The sequence below is a fragment of the Myxine glutinosa genome, chromosome 3, assembly GCF_964187855.1.
Source record: "Myxine glutinosa chromosome 3, kmMyxGlut1.1, whole genome shotgun sequence".
Lineage (NCBI taxonomy): Eukaryota > Metazoa > Chordata > Myxini > Myxiniformes > Myxinidae > Myxine > Myxine glutinosa.
The window spans coordinates 125,927,147-125,949,240 of record NC_136263.1 but is presented as its reverse complement, the minus strand read 5'-3'; positions in this window follow the sequence as shown (position 1 = coordinate 125,949,240).

Sequence of the window (22,094 nt, the reverse complement as noted above, 5' to 3'; positions counted from 1 at the left end):
CTCTCGGGATTCGGAGGTTTACCGAGACCAGGGGATAGGGGAGGACCCCGTAACATATTTTCCTTCAATCCAATATGGCTGCCACACCATGTGACCAATTATGTTTTCGTGATCATCTTTTAATCACCATGTCGAGTCAATGACACACATAAAGTTTCAAGTCATTCATTTTGGTGGTTTTGGAGAAGATGTTTTTTTAAGGTTTTAGGTTAGATCCAATATGGCTGTCAAACCATGTGACGTATGATGTCATAAATTTAATATTCCAATACAAATGGGTCATATATCATGTGCATGCAATTTCAGATTTTTAAGGTAAGGAATTTGATGAAAATATTTTTGGCTGGTATACCACTTCACCTATGGTGTCATCATTATCATGCTTTTGTTCCGAATTGGGAGTACTTGACAATGTGCCATGTTTCTACTTTCTTCAATTCAGCAGTTTCCGAGAAATATATATTGTAATTATTTGCGTTTAATCCAAGATGGCTGCCCAACCACGCGACCTACGACGTCACAATTATCATAAAACATTCTGCATGGGTGTCACTCCTACCCTGAAATTTTCATCTCAATTGGACATGTGGTTGCTGAGAAAAACGAGGTTTATCCTGTCCGGACGGACGGAAGGAAAACCCGAAAACATAATGCTTCCGGCCACCGTCGGGGGCGGAGGCATAAAAATGAACCTTATCCGATCAACACAAAACTTCACAAACGTGATCCCCTACCCATATATATGCAGAGTGTACATTTTTAGGTCATATGTCATGTGTTATGGCAGCCATATTAGCTTGAAATCCGATAATTTAAAAAAATCCCTTCTCTGTAACTGCTTCACCGATCAATGTGAAACCTGTGATGGCTGGTGAAAATGTGATACTTGAAAACAGCTGAAGGGATTTAAATCAAACTTGTTTATTTTTAGGACAGTGAACGAGGGCATCTACCCATTGTGGGACTATGCGGAGACATATTGTCGACACAGTCGCATTGCTGTAGTTCTCCTTGTTTTCTCAATAGGAGATTATGAATGGAGATTTCTGACGCCTTGTTTAACATCCATCCAGAGAACGGCACACACATTGATGGCCTTCCTTGTGAAACACCGGGATGACAGTTTATAGCTGAGTCGGGATTCTAACCCAGCATGCACAGCTTAGCGGCCAGCATGCTGACCTTTAGACCATCGTGCTAGCCATACATAGAGTATGGAACATTTTAAGGTGTGGAGTGTGGACCAGATGGATTGAACACAAAATTCTTGAAATGGTGATAATTCCTGCATCATATAACCTCTTCGCTCATCAAGAAAGACAGGTATGCTAACTATAGGTTCTACTAGACAGCAATGGATTCTAACCTTTGCAAAGGCTAGTGTTGGTACTTTCAATCTGATGAAGAATAGCTGATGCTTGAGATATCAGGTGTACTTTCTCTTCCCATGGTGGTTAACATTCTCTTATCAGCTTTCAGTTGTTATATTATCCAGTTTGGTCCTCATGATATACTTTAGGGTTTGCGACCATTGATTAGATAATATCACGTGATTTGTCAGCCCATGGCATGTAATTCTACTCTGTTTATCTCGGCACCAGGACTTATTGAAGGAATACAGACAGTACTTTGAGTCAGGAGCACAATGCTACTCTTTATCTCTCTCTTCAGTTTTCTCCTCTGTTTCCATAGTAATGTTTCAGTCTGTGTTGCCCAGCGGTGTATTTTTCCTCTCAGTGGGTTTTCTTATCTTTTTGCCATCGCTTTCTTTCAGGCTTAATTTACTGTTCTTGTAGAGTTGGAGATGATGTATAATACTGCTACGTTTGTGGGGGTAGATGGAGGAGTCCCATAGTAAAGATAGGATTGTATAGTGATAGCATTGACCGTGGACGCGTAGGAGACATCTCGATGTATTTAAGGAAGGAAACTGGAGCTTAATATCGTTTATGTGTCTTCACACGAGGGGTGAAGCTGTGATAACTAGTTAGGGATTATGGATGATTTTTCCCCAGTATGTGGGTTCCCTTTGTCGCTTTCCCTACGTTTTTACATTTATAAGGCCAGCCATGCAAAACCCCATCAAACCACCACAACCACCAACAAAGAATGAACATTGCTGATCGGCAAGTAAGCCCCGCCTTAATAAAAGCCCCTTAACAATCATGCCAAGCAAAGCCGACAGGCCACGACCCGAAGTTCATGATTGGGCGAGAAGACCGTGGGGTGATTCAATAAAGCTCGGCCATTGGTGGGTATGACGTCAGGAGAGATGGTTCGAGGGGAGGCAGAGGAAGTAGAGTGCGTCTTGCTCGCTCTCTCGTTGTGGGTTTTTGGAGAAAAACAGACGTTGGTGGAGGAGCTGCGTCTTTTCTTTTGTGTGTGCGCCTTAGAGAATCGCTTTTGCTGAGTCAGCAGGATTTTGGGGATGGGAAGATCAATAACATGCCCCCCACCCCACACCCCTCCATAATGGGGGACGAATACACAAGCTTAATCCGAACACACGGTCTAAACAAGTACTTATTACATCAAGGTTTCTACACGACATTCGGAGCACCTACCTACAGTGCATTCCGAAAGTATTCAGACCCCTTCACTTTTTTCACATTTTGTTGTGGTGCAGCCTTATGCTGAAATCGTTTAAAATCATTTTTTCCCTCATCAATCTACACTCAATACCCCATAATGACAAAGACAAAACAGGCTTGTAGAAAGTTTTTCAAATTTATTTAAAGGAAAATACTAAAATATCACATTGACATAAGTATTCAGACCCTTTGCTTTGACACTTGAAATTTAGCTCAGGTGCCTCCCATTTCTCTTGATCATCATTGAGATGTTTCTACACCTTGATTGGAGTCAACCTGTGGTAAATTCAATTGATTGGACATGATTTGGAAAGTCACACACCTGTCTATATAAGGTCCCACAGCTGACAATGCATATCGGAGCAAAAACCAAGCCATGAGGTCGAAGGAACTGCCTGCAGAGCTCAGAGACAGGATTGTGTCGAGGCACAGATCTGGGGAAGCCTACAAAAACATCTCTGCTGCATTGAAGGTTCCCAAGAGCACAGTGGCCTCCATAATTCTTAAATGGAAGAAGTTTGGAACAACCAGGACTCTTCCTAGAGCTGGCCGCCCGGCCAAACTGAGCAATCGGGGGATAAAGGCCTTGGTAAGAGAGGTGACCAAGAACCCGATGGTCACTCTGGCTGAGCTCCAGAGATCCTGTGTGGAGATGGGAGAAGCTTCCAGAAGGACAACCATCACTGCAACACTCCAACGATCTGGGCTTTATGGCAGAGTGGCCAGACGGAAGCCAAACAGTTCAATCTTGGTTTCATCAGACCACAGAATCTTGTTTCTCACAGTCTGAGAGTCCTTCAGGTGCTTTTTTGCAAACTCCAAGCGGGCTTTCATGTGTCTTTCACTGAGGAGAGGCTTCCGTCTGGCCACTCTGCCATAAAGCCCAGATCGTTGGAGTGTTGCAGTGATGGTTGTCCTTCTGGAAGTTTATCCCATCTCCACTTATCTCCACAACAACATTTATTTTTACTTTCATTTTTCCCTTGTTCGTGTCTTTGAGTATGAATGGAGGATCCTCATTTAGGAATTTTAGTACACCACACATTCCTTTTGCTTGCATTATTTTCATTAAATTATTCCTTGTTGTCTTTTGATTTATTGGCGCTGAGGAAGCGCCTTTAGCGATTGACTTCCAGCCAGTGTAACGCTAATTCCTGTCACAGGAATTCTGAGATCATATAAGTGAGCGTGGCAGTTCCTGATTGGTTCGTGTTGGGGAACGCCTTCTCGCTGCCGACGTGACGTAAATTCGCGCACGCGCACTGGTGATTGGCGCTGAGGAAGCGCCTCTAGCGAATGACTTCCAGCCAGTGTAACGCTAATTCCTGTCACAGGAATTCTGAGATCATATAAGTGGGCGTGGCAGTTCCTGATTGGTTCGTGTTGGGGAACGCCTTCTCGCTGCCGACGTGACGTAAATTCGCGCACGCGCACTGGTGAAGCTTGCTCGATCTTACTCGATCCCATATTACATGTACTTTCATTGCATACAAATTATACTTCCTCCTAGAAATTCCATGCCCGAACCTCAGCGCAATCCAAGAGGATTCACTTGTTGTCCTGTGTGTTTATTTGTTTGTGGGTTCGGTTATACCCCCGTCGCGTCCGTCCGTGCAGGTAATGACATCGGTATCCTCCCCCGCACGTGCCAGCGATAAGGCCGAGAAAAATATATTTCCGGGTTCTGGTCAGCACACGCATCCATTTTGACCCTGCGCGTCAACAATTTCAGATTTGGTATCGACGTTCGCGCACGGTTCTCCCCTACAAAACTGCGTTTAGTTTGTTCAAATCCAACCAGCCGTTCCAAAGATATGAGTAGTTTTGTGTGCCGTGACGTCATGAATCCAATGGTGAAGTTGCATGTGACGTCATCGTCTTAGTCACGTGACCCCTTGGGGGGCAAAACATTGTTTCTGCCATCATACGTAATGGCGGAAATTTGCAACTCGTCTCACATAAAAATTGCGCCCTACACGATGGTAAAGAGTTGTTGTGCTGTCGGATGTACAGCTCGATTACAGAAGGGATCCGGCTTGTCATTCTACCGTTTCCCGGACGACACATCGCGCTAAAACAGATTCATGGCTGCCTCGACTGCAGCTCTCAGGTGAGAATACGGCTCATGAGGTTGTTACCTTCGATCGCGAAGCGAAAAGCAGGATTAGGCATTTGGTTACGTACATGTGGAGTGTGTGTGGCATACGTGTGGCGTACTTGTGGTGTAGGTGTGGAGTGTGTGTGGCGTACGTGTGGCGTACTTGTGGAGTGTGTGTGGTGCACGTGTGGCGTACTTTTGCAGTGTGAGTGGCGTACTTGTGGAGTGTGTGTGGCGTACTTGTGGCGTACGTGTGGAGTGCATGTGGCATATGTGTAGCGTACTTGTGGGGTGTGTGTGGCGTACTTGTGGAGTGTGTGTGGCGTACGTGTCGCGTACTTTTGGAGTGTGTGTGGTGTACTTGTGGCATACGTGTGGAGTGTGTGTGGCGTACGTGTGGCGTACTTGTGGAGTGTGTGTGGCGTATGTGTGGCGTACTTGTGGAGTGTGTGTGGCGTACGTGTGGCGTACTTGTGGAGTGTGTGTGGCGTACGTGTGGAGTGTGTGTGGCATACGTGTGGCGTACTTGTGCCGTATGTGTGGAGTGTGTGTGGCATACGTGTGGCGTACTTGTGGATTGTGTGTGGCGTACTTGTGGAGTGTATGTGGCGTACGTGTGGAGTGTGTGTGGCGTACTTGTGGCGTAAGTGTGGAGTGTGTGTGGCGTACATGTGGAGTGTGTGTGGCATACTTGTGGAGTGTGTGTGGCATTGTGGCTGTGGTGGTGTGTGTGGCTTCTATTCCCCCATCCAAAACCTTGATCTTTTCTACCCCCGCTAATTTCACCCCAAATCCTACACTTTTTTGAAATACCAACTTCTGTCCTGGAAGTCCTTGGTCTCCTTGTGTTTTATACCTTCCCCCCCCCCCTTCCCACACCTCCTCCCCCCAGGCCCTCTCACTCCCACGCTTCTCTCTGCTCTCAGGTGCTGTGTTTGTGTGCTTCCCCTTCCTCTCCCCATCTTGTCTTCTGCTCCCTCTTTTTGTATGTTTTGTTTGTCTGGTTGATTTGTTTGTGAAGTAAATGTTAGCTCTTTCACGAGCCTCGATTAAGTATACAAAAAAGTACGTGTGGCGTACTTGTGGAGTGTGTGTGGCGTACGTGTGGAGTACGTGTGGCGTGTGTGTGGCGTACTTGTGGAGTGTGTGTGGCATACTTGTGGCGTACGTGTGGAGTGTGTGTGGATTGTGGATTGTGTGTGGCGTACTTGTGGGTCCACACGGGGCCACAAGCAGATGACACAGCCTCAGTTTCTCGCAATACCGCGAAAACGCCTCAACGGGCAAGCTATGGGCGTAAACTGACAGGTCCATCTGATCAAACGACAGCTTTCCCGCCATGTTGTTTATGCCACCCAAGATGGCGGCCGGAACCGGTTGCCATGGACGACGCTCACGCGATGCAAGGCCTCTATCGGCTGGATATTGTAATTTATTGAAACGAAGACGTTCTTTGTCGGGTTCGTGTGAAGCAACCAGAAGGCCTACAGAGCTGCGGGTGGTCTCGTTACTTAGGCCTGGATCATAGCTCGTTTGTCATGAAGTTGTAAGTGTCTGTGATAATCTGGTGGACTGGGAGAAGAGATCGTGGGAGACCATCGGCCTGTTAGACCACTTGCGCATGCGCAGTGTTGACGCGATCGACGCATTGGAATGTTTAACAGTACGGTGAGGCGATCTCGAGAACGAAATGGCAGTCTATAATATGCTTGAAAAACTTAATAATTTACAGAATAAATACATTTTAAAATAACTTAAGCTTGTGTTCATTATTTACAAAAAAAAAAGCCCTACAAGTCCCATTGGCTGTCTTTAATTTCTCTCTGGACGGCGCCACAGCAGATGAGGAGGACCGCAAGGCATGAGGACACAAAATACACCTTTATATGTGCAATCCATGCTTTTCAAAAAAGAAAAAGAAAAAAAAAACCGCATCGCCGCATCAATTCTGAAACTTTGGTCTGACCAGAGACCAGCAATATATATTTTTTGGCCTAACACCGCTGTATTTTGGGGTATACGCCTCTGAGTTAGAGCTCGTTTTGGTCATCTGCCGCCCTGAGGTCTTCACTACAGGGTAGACGCGACAATATGTTTCCTGTTCCATGTTGTTGAATGGTCAGAAACATGTATTGCGGTAAGATTTCATAAAAGTATCGATCTGCTGTCAGATTGCAATGGATGTAGATCAATTTGTTCTGCGAAAGGATTCTGCAATACCACCCCACATCATGACACTTCCATGTCTAAAGCATGTGATTTCCTGGACACAGACTGGGGCATATCGCTCATTGCATCTTCAATACACCCATACATGGCATTAACAATGAAATCTCTGGGTGGCTGAATTCAGGGTAATTCCGGAACACATCCTGGATGCAAAACACAGGAGAAGACAAAGATTGAGAGCCACTAAAGAAAAAGTGGATTTTTTATATACAATGTCAAGGCTCGTGGAAGAGCTTTTTTTTTTCTTTTTCTTTTTTTGTATACAAGATCGAGGCTCGTGAAAGAGCTAACATTAATCACACAAAAAGACAAACCGACACACAAAACACAAAAAACAAGGGGAGCGGCAGACAAGATGGGGAGAGAGGGAGAAGGACACAAACACAACATTTGAGAGCAGGGACATCGGGAGGACTTGGGGGGAGGTGGGAGAGGAATAAAACATATGAACACTGCAAGGACTATGGGGTGAATTATCGGGGTTAGAAAAGATCAAGGTTTTCGATGGGGGAAGATAAGAGATGGTGGTGAACAGCTGTTTTAAAGACCTGGAGGGAGGAGTGGGATTGAAGGGAGTGGGGGAGTTTGTTCCAGAGGCGGGAGAAAAGGAGAATGAAAGAGTGAAGGTTAGCAGAGAGCCTAGACTTTGGCAGTTTAACCATAAGAGGGTTGCAGGCAGATCTTGTGTGACCTGAAGGAATATTGGGGGGACAGAGCACAGAGAGAGCTGGGGGAGCAAGGCCGGAGAGGAGTCGGTAGAAGACAGAAAGACCACCAACCTGCCTGCGGTGAGTGAGTGAAAGGCCCTCGGAGTTGACTACATCGCAGGAGATTCCAATGATTCTGAAAGCTTTGGCCTCAACAGCGTGAAGCCGAGCAAGGTGTGAGGCAGGAGCACCAGCCCAGAGGGGGGCACAGTATTCCATTGAGCAGCGGCGGATGAAAGCCTTGTATGTGGTGAGGAGCTCAGGTGTGCCAAGGAAGGACTTCGCACGACGGAGGATGCCCAGTCGGCGACTGGCTTTGGAGGCCAGCTTGGAAATGTGGTTTTCCCAAGAAAGATCATGGCAGATAGTGAGACCCAAAAGCTGAAGCGACAGAACTTCTTGGAGAGGATTGTTGAGAAAGTAGATGGGAGGGTTGTCCAGTCGGTCCTTTCGGAGAGACATTGTAAGAGTGTGAGATTTGTCAGGATTGAAAGACATGTTCCACTTGTTTGACCAGTGTGTGATTTTGTCCAGGTCTGCAGAGAGTGAGGAGGCTGCAGACTGCCGATCTGAGGGATGAGGAATGGAGCGGCAGATAGTGGAGTCATCAGCAAAGAGATAGAGAGGATTTTCCAGAGAGTCGGAGAGGTCATTGATGAAGACCAGAAATAGCACAGGGCCCAGAACACTACCTTGGGGAACTCCAGCCAGACCAGGAAGGGAAGATGAGAGAAATCCATTCAGGGCCACACGTTGCCTACGACCAGAGAGGAAATCCGCAAGCCATGAGTGGAGATTTCCCTGAATACCATAGGAGGTGAGTTTGGTGAGCAGAGCTGGGTGCCAGACCGTATCGAAGGCACGTGATATGTCAGGTTTCTCTCATCTTCCCTTCTCATCTTCCCTTCCTTTCTCCGGCCTTGCTCCCCCAGCTCTCTCTGTGCTCTGTCCCCCAAATATTCCTACAGGTCGCACAAGATCTGCCAGCAACCCTCTGATGGTTAAACTGCCGAAATCTCGGCTCTCTGCTCACCTTCACTCTTTCATTCCTCTTTTCTCCCACCTCTGGAACAAACTCCCACACTCACTTCAATCACACTCCTCCCTCCAGGTCTTTAAAACAGCTGTTCACCACCATCTCTTATCTTCCCCCATCCAAAACCTTGATCTTTTCTACCCCCACTAATTCACCCCAGATCCACCTTGTTTGAAATTCCAACTTCTTTCTTGGAAGTCCTGGCAGTGTCCATATGTTTTATAGCTCTCCCACCCCACCCCCCCCCCCCCTTCCCATGCCTCCCCCCAAAGCCCTCTCCCTCCCACAGTTCTCTCGATGTCTCCATGTCTCTCGGTCCCTGCTCTCAAATGTTGTGTTTGTATCCTTCCCCCTCTCTCCTCATCTTGTCTACCGCTCCCGATGTTATTTGTTTTATGTGTCTGTTTGTCTTTCTGTGTGATTAATGTTCGCTCTTTCACGAGCCTCGATCTTGTATACGAAAAAAAAAAAAAAAAAAATGTGAGACAGCTCTGATTTCCTGTTTGGCATTGAGGACCTCCATCCATTGTTGAGACAGCAGAAGCAACATGTCCAGAGTAGAATGACCTGGTCTGAATCCAAATTGATGATCAGAGATCAAGCCATTGGAGAAGAGGAAGGATTTGATATCTGAAGCAATGATGGATTCCATGACTTTGCTGATAATTGGGAGCAGGCTGATTGGTCTGTAGTTGCAAGGATCTGTTTTTGCACCTTTTTTGTGTAAAGCGGTAATGTTTGCTGATTTCCAAGATGCTGGCAGATGACCTTGAGCAAAAGAGAGGGTGAAAAGAACAGAGAGAGGGTGAGATAGAGCGGCAGAGCAGGATTTTAGGAACCGAGGGCTGATGCCATCTGGTCCAGTTGCAGAATCAGAGTCGAGGTTCGATAAAAACTTCTCCACCTTGTCAGGAGAGAAGGACACAGAGTCCAGGAGCAGTTGGGTTCGACTGGGAAAGGTGGGAGCAGAGAGAGATGTGTTTGGGACACAAGATTTTGAGGCAAACACAGAGTTGAGGCATTCGGCTTTGTCACGTGCGGTGTCAACTGTGTAGCCATTTGAGGTAAGGGAGGGGATGGAGGGGGAACAAACACCAGAAACGGATTTGACCAGACGCCACTAGGATTTGGAGGAAGGAGACAGGTTTGAGAGTTCAATCTTGAGTGTGGAGAGATAGTGCTTCCTGGCACTCCTGAGGGTAGAAACACACTTGTTTCGAGCTTGGTGGAAGGAACTGAGATTGCCTTCAGTTGGATTTGCCTTCCAAGACGCAAAGGCAAGTTGTTTCAGGGCAACTGCCTCACCACAAGATTCAGTGTACCATGGACGGGAGGAAGGGTAAGACAACTGAAGATGAGATGGGATAAATCTGTGCATGAGAGAGAGCAGTTTGCTTTGGAAGAATTCCCAGGAAGAATTGATGTCAGAGGCATTAGAGATGGGAGACCAGTCCAGTTGATTGATCGCTGCTTGCAGACCGTGCCAGTCGGCCTGAGTGAAATGCCAGACTCGTCGGCGCTGAGGAGGCTCTCTGAGAATGGCCAGTGAGATGTCCACTTTAACAAGCACATGATCAGAAGAACCGATTGGGGCAGAAGAAGAGCAGCAGACATTTGCAGGGAAGTTAGTCATAACCAAGTCCAGAAGAGAAGATACTCCATTGACCGAGATCCGGGTCGGGAAATTGACAGATTGTGTCAGTCCCAATGAGTCGCAGAAGTCCTTTGCTGAGGTGCCATGGCTGGTGTGGAAGTGTAACTCAGTGTAACTTATTAATTGGCACTGGTAACTTATTAATTAACACTGGTAACGAAGCAGATACATTTTACCTGCAAACTCTGTGAAAGACGAGTTCATAAATGACTGTCAGGAATGTGCCCGAACATGATAATCTCTTGTCCACCTGGTCACAGCCCCAGGCTGGAGCACCCCTCGCAGCAGGAGGGGAGCGAGCTGATGCCAGGACTTGGTGCATGCATGACCTCGGGGCATTAGCGGAGAAAGGATTAAGATTCAGCGGACAGGGGATTAACTCCAGTTTTGTCCATATAAACCAGAGCAAACATTGAGTCAAAAAGACTTGTTACCAGGAGCTCTGACCAACGGGAGTGGCGGAGGAACATCGGCCGAACGAGAAGGACCATGCGAAAAGAGTTAACCTGGTCCATTGAATTATGCGGTATTATTTGGTAAATGGAATGAAGTGAATAACCAGTTAATAAACCAAGACCTTTTGTAAAACCTGTGTCCGGTCATTGGAGTCTTGAGTCTCAGCTACAAATTCTACCACACTGGTGAGAGATGAACCCACACCCAGCCAGCTGGCATGATGACAGTTGAAGTCGCCACATATGAGGAAGAGAGAGTTTGGATGAGTTGATAGAAGTTGGTCCATGTTGTCCGACAGAGAAATGTAAATGGAGTCATCACTGTTTGGAGGACGGTACAGAACACATATGAACAAAAGGTGGGAGCGGAGAGGAAGCCGTAGCCAGAGGTAGATTGTTCTCCACCCCTGTGGGTGGGGTGGAGAGAGGGCAGTGCAGGGAGAGTGAGGAAGAGAGTTTTTGATAAAGATAGCCACCCCACCACCAGGGCGAGGATCAGGTCTATCGTACCGGAGGAGGGAGTAACCAGGAAGAGATATTAAGGAATCAGAGACATCTTGAAGGAGGAAAGTTTCTGTTAAGCAGATCAAGTCTGGATTTTCAGAAGCAACCTGAATGGAGAGATCAATCGGGTTTGAGCGAAGGCCCCGGATGTTTGAGGTCCATACCTTTAGTGAGGAGAGAGGGGGAGCATCGGGTGCAGGACAGGGGAGGGGAGGGGTAGGGTCAGATGAAGGGTGAGAGGGGGATGTAGGAAGAGCAGTTGATAGTGTGTCAGAGATTACAGAAGAGTTACAAGAAAGGGAAGGATGAGGAGGACGAAAGGTTTGATGGTGATGGAATGAGGCACAGTGAGAGTTTGTTTGAGGGGGGGGGGGGCAGAGGAAAGTAGAAGGTTGGGGGAGGTGGAGGTATGACATAGGAGGGAGAGGAAGTGGGGAGGAAGCAGCTTTGAGAAGGAGGTGGGAGGAGGGAGAATTTGGGAGGGATGGTTGGGGGGGAGATTTGAAGGGGAGGGGCAAGGGGGTAGTTTAGAAAGTGGATGATTAATGAAAGATTAACATCTATAACAAATTGGGTTTGTTGTGATTTTCAAGTTAGCGATTCGTTTAAGAACGATGGAGGAGGGATGAAATGAATGAGAATTTAGAGCATGGAGTGATTTTGAATCATAAGAGATTGAATATTTTTTTGAAATGGAATGAGTTGAAGAGGAAATTGAAAGGAGCCTTTTAAATAAGAAGAAAAACAGCGTGTTGTAATAAACCACTGAATAAAACACTGAAGGGGATAGTTGAAACATATTTAAACAGAACTGTGAAGAACAATCTTATATTCACAAAAATACCAATGGGGAGAGGAAGCCTAGAGCGACGACCACGAGTCACTTGAACAGGGCAAAAGGTGGAAGGCAAGGGGAAAATGGGGGCGGGGCGAGACAGCGCACGTGGGCAGAGGCAAAAGCACACGAGGAGAAAGGGAAATAAAAGTTTTTTTTGTTTGTTTTTTGTTTGTTTTTGGGGGGGGTGTGGGGGTTACAACGTTAGACAAATAGTAGATGTTTGGTGAAGCTTGGTGGAGAAGGGGAAATCAAAAAAGCTAGCAAAACAGCGAAGGAAGGAACAACCTTCGACGGGGGAAGCCTGAGGCTGCAAGGCCTTGCTCGCGACGAGGCAAACAAACGATTAATTTATGAAAGATAAACACCGAGAAACTTCCAAGGGGGACACTATAAGTTCACACACCGAACGATAAATACAGTTTCGACAAAATACAATTGTGAACAGACTTAACTTTGAAAAACGTGGAGACCGTGTGGACCGTCGAAAACCCCTGCCACCGTCTCCAAGATCTCGCGAGGAAAGGCCAAAAGGTATATATTGCTGGTCTCTGGTCAGACCAGCTAAACACAGAATAGATCAGGGCACAACAGTACAAAAGGAACAACAAAACGAGAGGGGGCAACCACCAACAGAAGGGAAGAGGGACAAAATAGATGGAGATTGACAAGAAAGAGATGTAGGTAAGAGGAGGACATGGTAGAGGGGTAGAGGAGCACATGGGGTGGACAAGATGGATCCAGGGGCAAACTTTCAAGAAAGAATAACTGGAAATTTGGAAGGAGGTGAACTTGGGGGAGGGAGGTTAACAGAGGAGATATAATTGGAGATACGATGACGTAAAAAACAGAATAATCATAGCTTGAAGAGCAGAGAGAAGAACGGCCAAGTCTAACGCTGTGACCACGATGGCTCTGGAGTACACATGTGCAACGAGCAATGATAAAAGAGCAAGAATGTCAGGGGTAAAGACAGTACAACATGAGACACTCAAAACATTAATGAAATGTACTTACCTTGGTGTGACAGTAGAGCGCTTGTGAGAGTTCTATACCAAGTTGAAATACATTGGGGGATGTGCTGTTGGTTCCCATTTTTGTTGCTTTTTACAATACTAGGACGTGCCCGTACGTGGGTGCCCGTTCCTTGCCAAAAAAAAAAAAAAAAAAAAATTTGTGTAGGGGTGTGTGTGTGTAAACATCCTAGGGCGTGCCCGTATGTGGGTGCAAAAAAACATGCGTGCAAACAACAAAAAAAAACTTTGAAACCACGTGGCAGTAACGACCACAGAACCCCCCCCCCCTCTATTTACATGAATGGTTTGGTCCATTCGCAACGACCACAGAACCCCCCCCCCCCTCTATTTACATGAAATGGTTTGGTCCATTCGCAAAGCCAAAGCGAACGGCGAACGGCTAAATCGCCATAGCTCGGTAACTACTTGTCCGATTAATATGAAACCTTGAAAAGGCACATCCTCGGGTCCCCAGCAATATACCTGGCAAGTTTCAAGTATATCGGACCCGTGGTTGTCGAGAAACAGCGGTCACAGACAAACGACACACACACAGACATACAGAGATTACTGGAATTATAGATAGAAGATAATTCCAACTACTTCATTCGATGTCCACATGAAACGGCAATCCAAATTTATCCCCGTCAACAATTGAAGTCATTGGAACAGCAACTCTCAGCCAGGGTGATACATTCAACATCTTCAGCAGGGTCCTGGCAAACTGATGAGCTAAAGTTAGCCATGCGATGATGTCAAGTCACGTGATCAGAAAACCCTCTATAATATACTGGGAGTAAAATGCCTCTAAATTTATTCTCTTTCCTCCTTATCTATGTTCTTTTTTTGTTTTCACGATATTTTTTCTAAAATCCCATTTGTACCCCAACCTTTCTCACTTCTTGTTGAAGATAACTATCCCCTTCCCATGTGTTAGTCCTATTTCTATCCTGTGTGTTGTACATCTGCATTTGTTTCATGAATGCAAAGTGTCTGAGTTATATTATAATTATACATACTGTGGTTAATGTTATCATCTGTATGTGTCTATGTTGATACAAAATATTAAATAGCATAGGTGGATGTGCAGGGAGCATGGGGGCGCCAATGCCCCTTCAAACGGAATTCATTTTCCTTCCATAGTTCACCCGTCAACCCACCCAGTGGGAGATGAAGTTACTATAACTTAGACCAGAGCTTTTCTCATCAAATTTTCAATAAACCTTTTCATGAGAACATGGAGAGGACTAATTAATACATCTTTACCCTCGCCAGATGAGAGGGTATTGCATTTGAGTCTGTTTGCCTGTCTGTTACTTGGCAAAAAAATTTCTACGGCGTAATCCATAGGGCAAAGCCTTCTAGAACAGTGTTTGTCCATCTGTATGTATGTCCCCTCAAACGTATACCAATCAGAGCTGAGGATCTGGTCACATAACAGGGTGATGTCATTACGTCTGATGTCATTACGGCGATACGGCGGCTGACTCTCCACACACCGGCATTTTAAATACAATGTTGTTCAGGCCGAACATATTGTCGAACCTGTCATATATCACAATCGCCATGCTCTACCTTTACGCTTTCATTCTTTGTGAAACACAAACAAACCGATTGTTAAAATGACCATCAAATATCGAAAGCCTCGGCGTTATGTCTCTTCCAACAATACGGTACGTATAGGCCTTAGGCTTCATGCCTCGCCTTCGGACCGCTTCAGACTAATTAAGCTCAGGTTTCTTAATCCAGTAGTGTATTGTTTCAGGTAGTATCGTTTTCGTAATAGCAATACGAATAATATAGTAAATATCATCATAACACTTTAATCCCAATGTCGTGAATACAAAGTTAATGGGTTGAAGCAGTGTATGGTTCTTGATTCCATGATAAGCGGTGTACGGACCAAAAACTGCGGAAGTAAGGAATTCGTCTCGGTTTTTTGATAGCATATTATTATCCAAACCCTTGTGGGGTATATGGATTACAGTAGATCTTCCCTCAGTTCTGTAAGTAAAACTTACCTCACGGATGTCGGGATTCCTCCAAATTTCTTTGTTTAATGTTATAAACAGCATTAACTACTGTTTAAAAACCCAATCATGTGTGTTTGTTTCGGTCTTGTTTTTTGACAAGTATGTGGTTCACTCCGGTTTGTGTGTGTGTTTGCGTGTGTTTGTGTGTTTTTCTGTCCGCTCACTTATACTTGCCTACAGCTCACAATTTTAAACCGATCTTCACAAAACTTCACCAAATGGCAGAGTTCGTGGTCCGACAAAATCCTATTTATTTTTGAGGTCAAAAGATCAACATAGGCCAAAGGTCAACAACTTTTCTTCGAATTTCTAAAATCCTCAATTTTCATCCGATTGACTTGAAATTTGAATAGGATTTTCATACCAGCAAACTGAATTCAACCACCAACTATTTTGACGTCAAGATAGGCCAAAAGGTCAGCATAGGCCTAAGGTCAACCACTTTGTTCAAATTTCTAAAACCCTCAATTTTAATCTGATTGACTTGAAATCTGAATAGGATTTGCATATCAGCTTACTGAAATCAACCACCAAATATTTTTGAGGTCAACATTGGCCAAAAAGTCAACATAGGCCAAATTTCTAAAATTGTCAATTTTTATCCAATGAACTTAAAATTTGAAGACGATTTGCATATCAGGTCACTGAATTCATCCACCAATTATTTTTATTCTACTTTGTTCTCTTTAACCAAGTGTCACTCGATGTGTGATTTTTCATTTGTTTGTTCCTTGTCCGCACAGAATAAATATGATTTTCTCTGCAAGTGTTTGTCCGATTAACAAGAAACTATCACCATCGGTGCTAAATTATCATATCAACATAGATTACCTCCTCCTATAGAATTATTAAATTATAATTATGACGTCATACATCACGTGGTATGGCCGCCATCTTGGAAAAACGGAAAACCTTTGCGCCTCTATATCTCCGAAAGCACTGCATAGAAAAAATTGAGACATGGCTCATTGTAAAGAACTCTACGTGGGGAATAAAATATGTTAATGATGATGTCATAGGTGCCTCCATTAGGACGTTATAATTCGACAAGTGCAAAACTTTATCCGATCAAGATGAAATTTCTTATTTTATGGTGCAGTGCTGTATCTACAGTGCCTGCAGAAAGTATTCACACCCCCTTGACTTTTTCACATTTTGTTGTGTTACAGCCTGAATTAAAAATGGTTTAAATTGAGATTTGTTGTCATTGATTTCTAGACTGGGTCCATTTTCAAAAAATCTTAACCCCGAAGGCAAATCGTGTTAATTTTGGCACACAATGTTTTTAGGGGTATTGAGGGGTGCTGAACTCAAATCTCCTGTATGCCCAGGTCAAAAATGGCCGATAATGCCTCAAAATTGAGAAATCCAAGATGGCCGCCACCGCCGGGCTGAAATGTATTCATCTACATATCTTTTTGACTAAACAAGGTAGAAATTTGAATGAAATGTGCTTTTGTCGGTTCTCATATATGGGGGATCCAATGCCATATTCAGTTTTGAAATAAAATGTGAATAAACTCATATTTATTTCTAAAATAGTCGTTTTTAACGTTGAATAATTCGTCGACCAGATAAGATCCACAAGCCCCATCCCTCTCCATACCCACCAGGAACACAGACCACCCATTTAAGCCCAGAGGCACACTACATATGATTTAAATGTTGGCAGGAAACATATTAGGGATGCAATTCCAACATATTACACAAAATACCCCATAATGACACAGTGAAAACATATTTTTAGAAATTTTAACAAATTTATTGAAAATACAATACAGAAATATCTAATTTACATAAGTATTCAGCCTCCTGAGACAATACCTCGTAGAAGCACCTTTGGAGGCGATTACAGCTTCAAATCTTCTTTGGTGTGTCTGTATCAGCTTTGCACACCTGCATTTGGAGTTTCTCCCATTCTTCCTTGTAGATTTGCTCAAGCTCTGCCAAGTTGGATGGGGAACGTCAGTGAACAACAATCTTCGAGTGTTTCCACAGATTCTCAATGGGATTCAAGTCTGGGATTTTGCTGGGCCAGACTTTCACGTTCTTGTTCTGGAGGTATTCCAGTGTTGATTTGGCTGTATGTAAGGGGGTAATCATTCTGATGGAACGTAAATGTTTGCCACAGTCTATGGTCTTTTGCACTCTGAAGCAAGTTCTCTTCAAGGATTTGCCTGTATTTGGCTCCATTCATTGTCCCTTTATCCTTACAAGTCTCCCAGTCCCACTGCTGAAAAGCATCCCCATACCATGATGCTGCAATCACCATGCTTCACTGTAGGGATGGTATTACATGGGTCATGAGCTGTGCTCGGTTTCCACCAGACGTAGCGCTTTGCATACAGGTCAAAGAGTTCAATTTTCGTCTCATCAGACCACAGAATCTTTTGCATCATGCTCTCAGAGTCTTTCACGTGGCTTTTTGTAAACTCCAGGCATGCTGTCATGTGCCTTTTTATCAGGAGTGGCTTCGGTCTGGCCACTCTACCAAGAAGCCAAGATTTCTGAAGTTCTGCAGAGACTGTTGTCCTTCCAGAAGGTTCTCCAATGTCAGCCAAGGAACTCTGTAGTTCTGTCAGAGTGGTTGTAAGGTATCTCGACAAACTGCGATCAATTGTCGTACACGTTTATTCACTCTGCCGATACAGGCCCGATTCACCTCAGCGCCATCCGAGCTCTGGCATAGGGATACAATGCGGTCACGGTGTAGGGATACAATGCGGTCATGGTGTAGGGATACAACGGTGAATATTTGCACTTCATACATGACATCCTCCCCTTTAAGTCCAAAATTACCAAGAGCAATACGTGCTAGATTTCAAGAATTGACATTTCAAAAGCAACATTTCCAAAACATGTGAAAATATGTGTGCAAACGGTTTTGAGAATAATGAAAATACGTGAAAATAGAACATGTGTCACCGTGAAAATAGAACATGTCACCGTGAAAAAAAAACATCTGCAAAGATTCAACCGGTCGGGTGCTTTTCTCTCACGCATTGAGCGTCGCGGTGTACCAGTGGATACAGAGTCCGAGGTGATCCCTTTGGGTCGTGGTGTACCAGTGGATACAGAGTCCGAGGTGATTCCTTTGGTCTCCACGAAGGGTGTAGCGTTCGCAGAGGTTTTCGGGGCATCCGAGCCGGCTGGAGCGGCCACGACGATCTCCGGCAGTGGTGGGTCGAACTGTTGTCCTGACTGTGACGATGCTACAGGCTCCATCGACTCACAGTGACGGTAGGTTATGTGGTCCTGATGTCGACGAATTTCGCGGCCGTCCTGCAGGCGAATCACACAGGACAGTGGACCTGGCTTCTCGATGATGTCCCCCAGTAGCCACGTCGCACCTGCACCAAAATTTCGGGCAAACACTGGATCTCCAATGTTGATACATCGACTGTTGGACGTCTTATCGTGCACCAACTTTTGATTAAGCTGGCTCTGATAAACATTTGATGATATGTCTGGTTTGAGATTGTCAAGTGTCGATCTCAGGTGTCGTTTCATCAATAACTCAGACGGAGCTGCACCGGTTGTTGATTGTGGCGTGATGCGGTATTTGAACAGGAGACGAGACAGCTTTGTTTCCAGGGTTCCCTCCTGAAGTTTCTGCAATCCGGATTTGATGATTCCCACGGATCGTTCGGCCAAGCCATTTGAAGCCTGGTGATGTGGGCTGACAAACTTATGTTTGATGCCGTTCCGACGTGTGAACTCGGCAAACTCGGACTGAAAAAACACGAACCGTTATCACTCACGATCATCCTGGGCAGACCATGAGTGGCGAAACAGCGTCTGAGTCTTTCGATGACAATGGCCGACGTAGTACCACGCATCACATAGGCATCAATCCATTTTGTGTGCGCGTCCGTAATTATTAGAATCATGCTGCCGTTAATAGGCCCGGCATAATCGAGATGTAGGCGATGCCACGGTTCGCTGGGCCATTCCCAGGGATGCAGTGGCGCTTTCGCAGGTGTATTCCGGGTGCTCTGGCAGGGGTAACAATGTCGAACATGATGTTCGATATCAGCATCAAGATTCGGCCACCACACATAGTTTCTGGCGAGTGACTTCATCTTCACAATCCCGGGGTGACAGTCATGGATTTCATCCATGACCCTGGAACGCAGATTTTTCGGGATCACGACACGACATCTCCAGAGTAGGCAACCATTTTCCATGCTGAGTTCGTTTTTACGTGCTTTAAAAGCCGCAAAATCTGGGTCACCCTCAGGTAGCAAATGCCATCCAAGCTGTACAGCCTGGACAGTTCTGGACAGAACGGGATCTCGTCGAGTATGTGGATCTGGCCAGAATCGACAGTACAGCACAATCTTCCAGATGATCCATCAGTGCGATAATGGATCCTGGTGTAGGCGAATCATCAACGGATTCTGGAAGGGGTAACCGACTCATGGCATCTGCATTTCTGATAGACGAACCGGGCTTATAACATATGGTGTAGTCATAAGCAGTGAGACCAGCGGATGATCCTGGGCGGTAGTGTGTCAGACGTCGCCTTAGTTGGACCAAACAGACTGATCAGCGGCTTGTGATCAGTGCAAATCGTGAAATGATGTCCAAGAAGGTACTGGCGAAATTTGCTGACGCAGAAAACGATTCCCAATCCTTCCTTGTCAAGTTGGGAATAGTTCTTCTCTGCCAGGGACAACGTTCTGGATGCAAATGCAACCGGTCTTTCCGTACCATCAGGCATCACGTGTGATAATACACTCCCCACTCCATACCGACAGGCATCGCATGTCAGCACAAGATCCTTCTCTGGATCAAAATGAACGAGAACATTGGACGATTTGAGCAGATCCTTAGAGGTCTGGAATGCTGATTGTTCAGTAGACCCCCAGCTCCAGGAGACTCCTTTCCTCAAAAGCCGATAAAGGGGGCCCAAAACGTCGGTCACATTCAGGATGTAACGACCATAGAACTGAAGCAAACTAAGGTATGACTTCAATTCGGTCACATCTCGTGGAGCAGGAGCATCCTTGATAGCTCGGACTTTCTCATCTGTCGGGTGTAGACCCTCGGCATCAATCGTATGACCCAGGTACGTGACTGATGGCACCATAAACTTGCACTTGTCTCGACACAAACGTAGGCCGGAGTCCGAAATCTTCTTCAGAACTCTCTCCAGGTTTTGTAGATGTTCCGCGTCCGTACGACCAGTAACCAGAATATTATCCTGGTAACAAATGACGTTGCGTTCAGCGGCAAACAAACTGTCCATGACACGCTGAGAAATTCCAGGTGCAGATTTCACTCCAAAACTAAGTCGGTGGTACCTGTACAACCCACGATGCGTGTTGATGGTAAGATACTGTTTCCAATTCTCGTCCAAGCGGAGCTGTAGATAGGCGGATTTGAGATTGAGTTTCGTAAAAGTCTTGCCTCCCGTGAGACGAGCATAGAGGTCTTCGATCCTCGGGATTGGATATTTATCCAATGAAGAACACTTGTTCACGGTCATTTTATAATCTCCACATATGCGGATGGGCTGGTCCGATTTTATGACCGGAACGATGGGCGCCGCCCATTCGGCATACTGGATTTGCTCGATGATCCCCAGATTTTCAAGATGATCCAATTCCTTGTCAATCCGCTCATGCAGGGCGAAAGGGACTGGGCGAGCCCTGCAAAATATAGGATTGGCATCCCGGTCAACACTGAGTTTAGCCGTATGTCCTTTCAAGGTTCCGAGCTCATCCTTGAAGACATCCGGGTACGTATCCAGCACATTTTTGAGTGCGTATGCTGCGGTAGGAGAAACGTTGGCTGCCCGGAGTTGATGAATGCTTTTCCACTTCAGTCGAATTATGCTCAACCAGTTCCTGCCGAGTAAGGAAGGGCCCTTTCCAGGAATGACGATCAGGGGTAGGTGAAACTAATGGTTATCGTAGCCCACCGTGACGTCACATGTACCGCAGGGAACAATCTTCTCACCTGTATAGGTGGAGAGTCCATAGGTAGTAGGTTTCAGATGGGGTCGGTCAGCATCACTCCACAGGTTTGTGAAAACAGCATGGCTGATGAGCGAGACGGCCGCACCAGTGTCGACTTCCATTTGCAATGGTCGATTGTTGACAACAACAGTGGCAAGAAGAGGGTCCCGCTCTTGGTGAGAATCAATATGAAGCAGGTCATACGATTCTGAGTTGTCGGAAACAGAGCTCACCTGGTCAAGCTCAGGTTCCTCCGAACCGATAAACTGGTGAATCTTGTCAGCAGCTTTTCCTTTTCCCGATTTGCGAGTGATGCAAGCTGGAGCAATATGGCCAGTTTTCGAACAGAAATGGCAGGTTGCATCTTTGAACCGACACGTCTCTGGAGGGTGCTTTCCGTTGCACCGAAAACATTGGTTGTGTGTTTGAGACTGCACTGGCTTCTGACGAGGAGACTTGTTGCAACGTTTTGGCTGAACATGATCCAACCGATTCACAGCAGGGCTGGTACGGTACCAGATGAGCGAGTGGCACCGATGCTTGTAGCGTTGCGTTCAGCACTTTCCATGGAAATGGCGGTGTCTCTGTACGGGGATGTCGTGTCTCTGGCATTTTGGAACGTCAGTCTTCTCTCAGCAAGCAGGCGTCTACGAGTGTGGTCATCGGACATGCCAACCACCAGCAAATCACGGAGCATGTCATCAATCGTGTCCCCAAACTCACACAGATGTGACAGTTTTTTTAGGTGTGCAATGAAGTCTGCGATCGACTGACCTTGCTGCTGTCTGCACATGTAAAAATTAAACCGACACAGGATGACTGAAGGAGATGGATTGCAATGTTCCTTCAAAGCGGCCTTGAGCTCTGCATACGTGAGCTCCTGGATTGGCCGAGGCCGAATCAGGTTTTTAACGAGTGTGAACGTCTCAACCCCGCAAACGGACAGGAAGACGGCCTTCATCCGGGCTTCGGT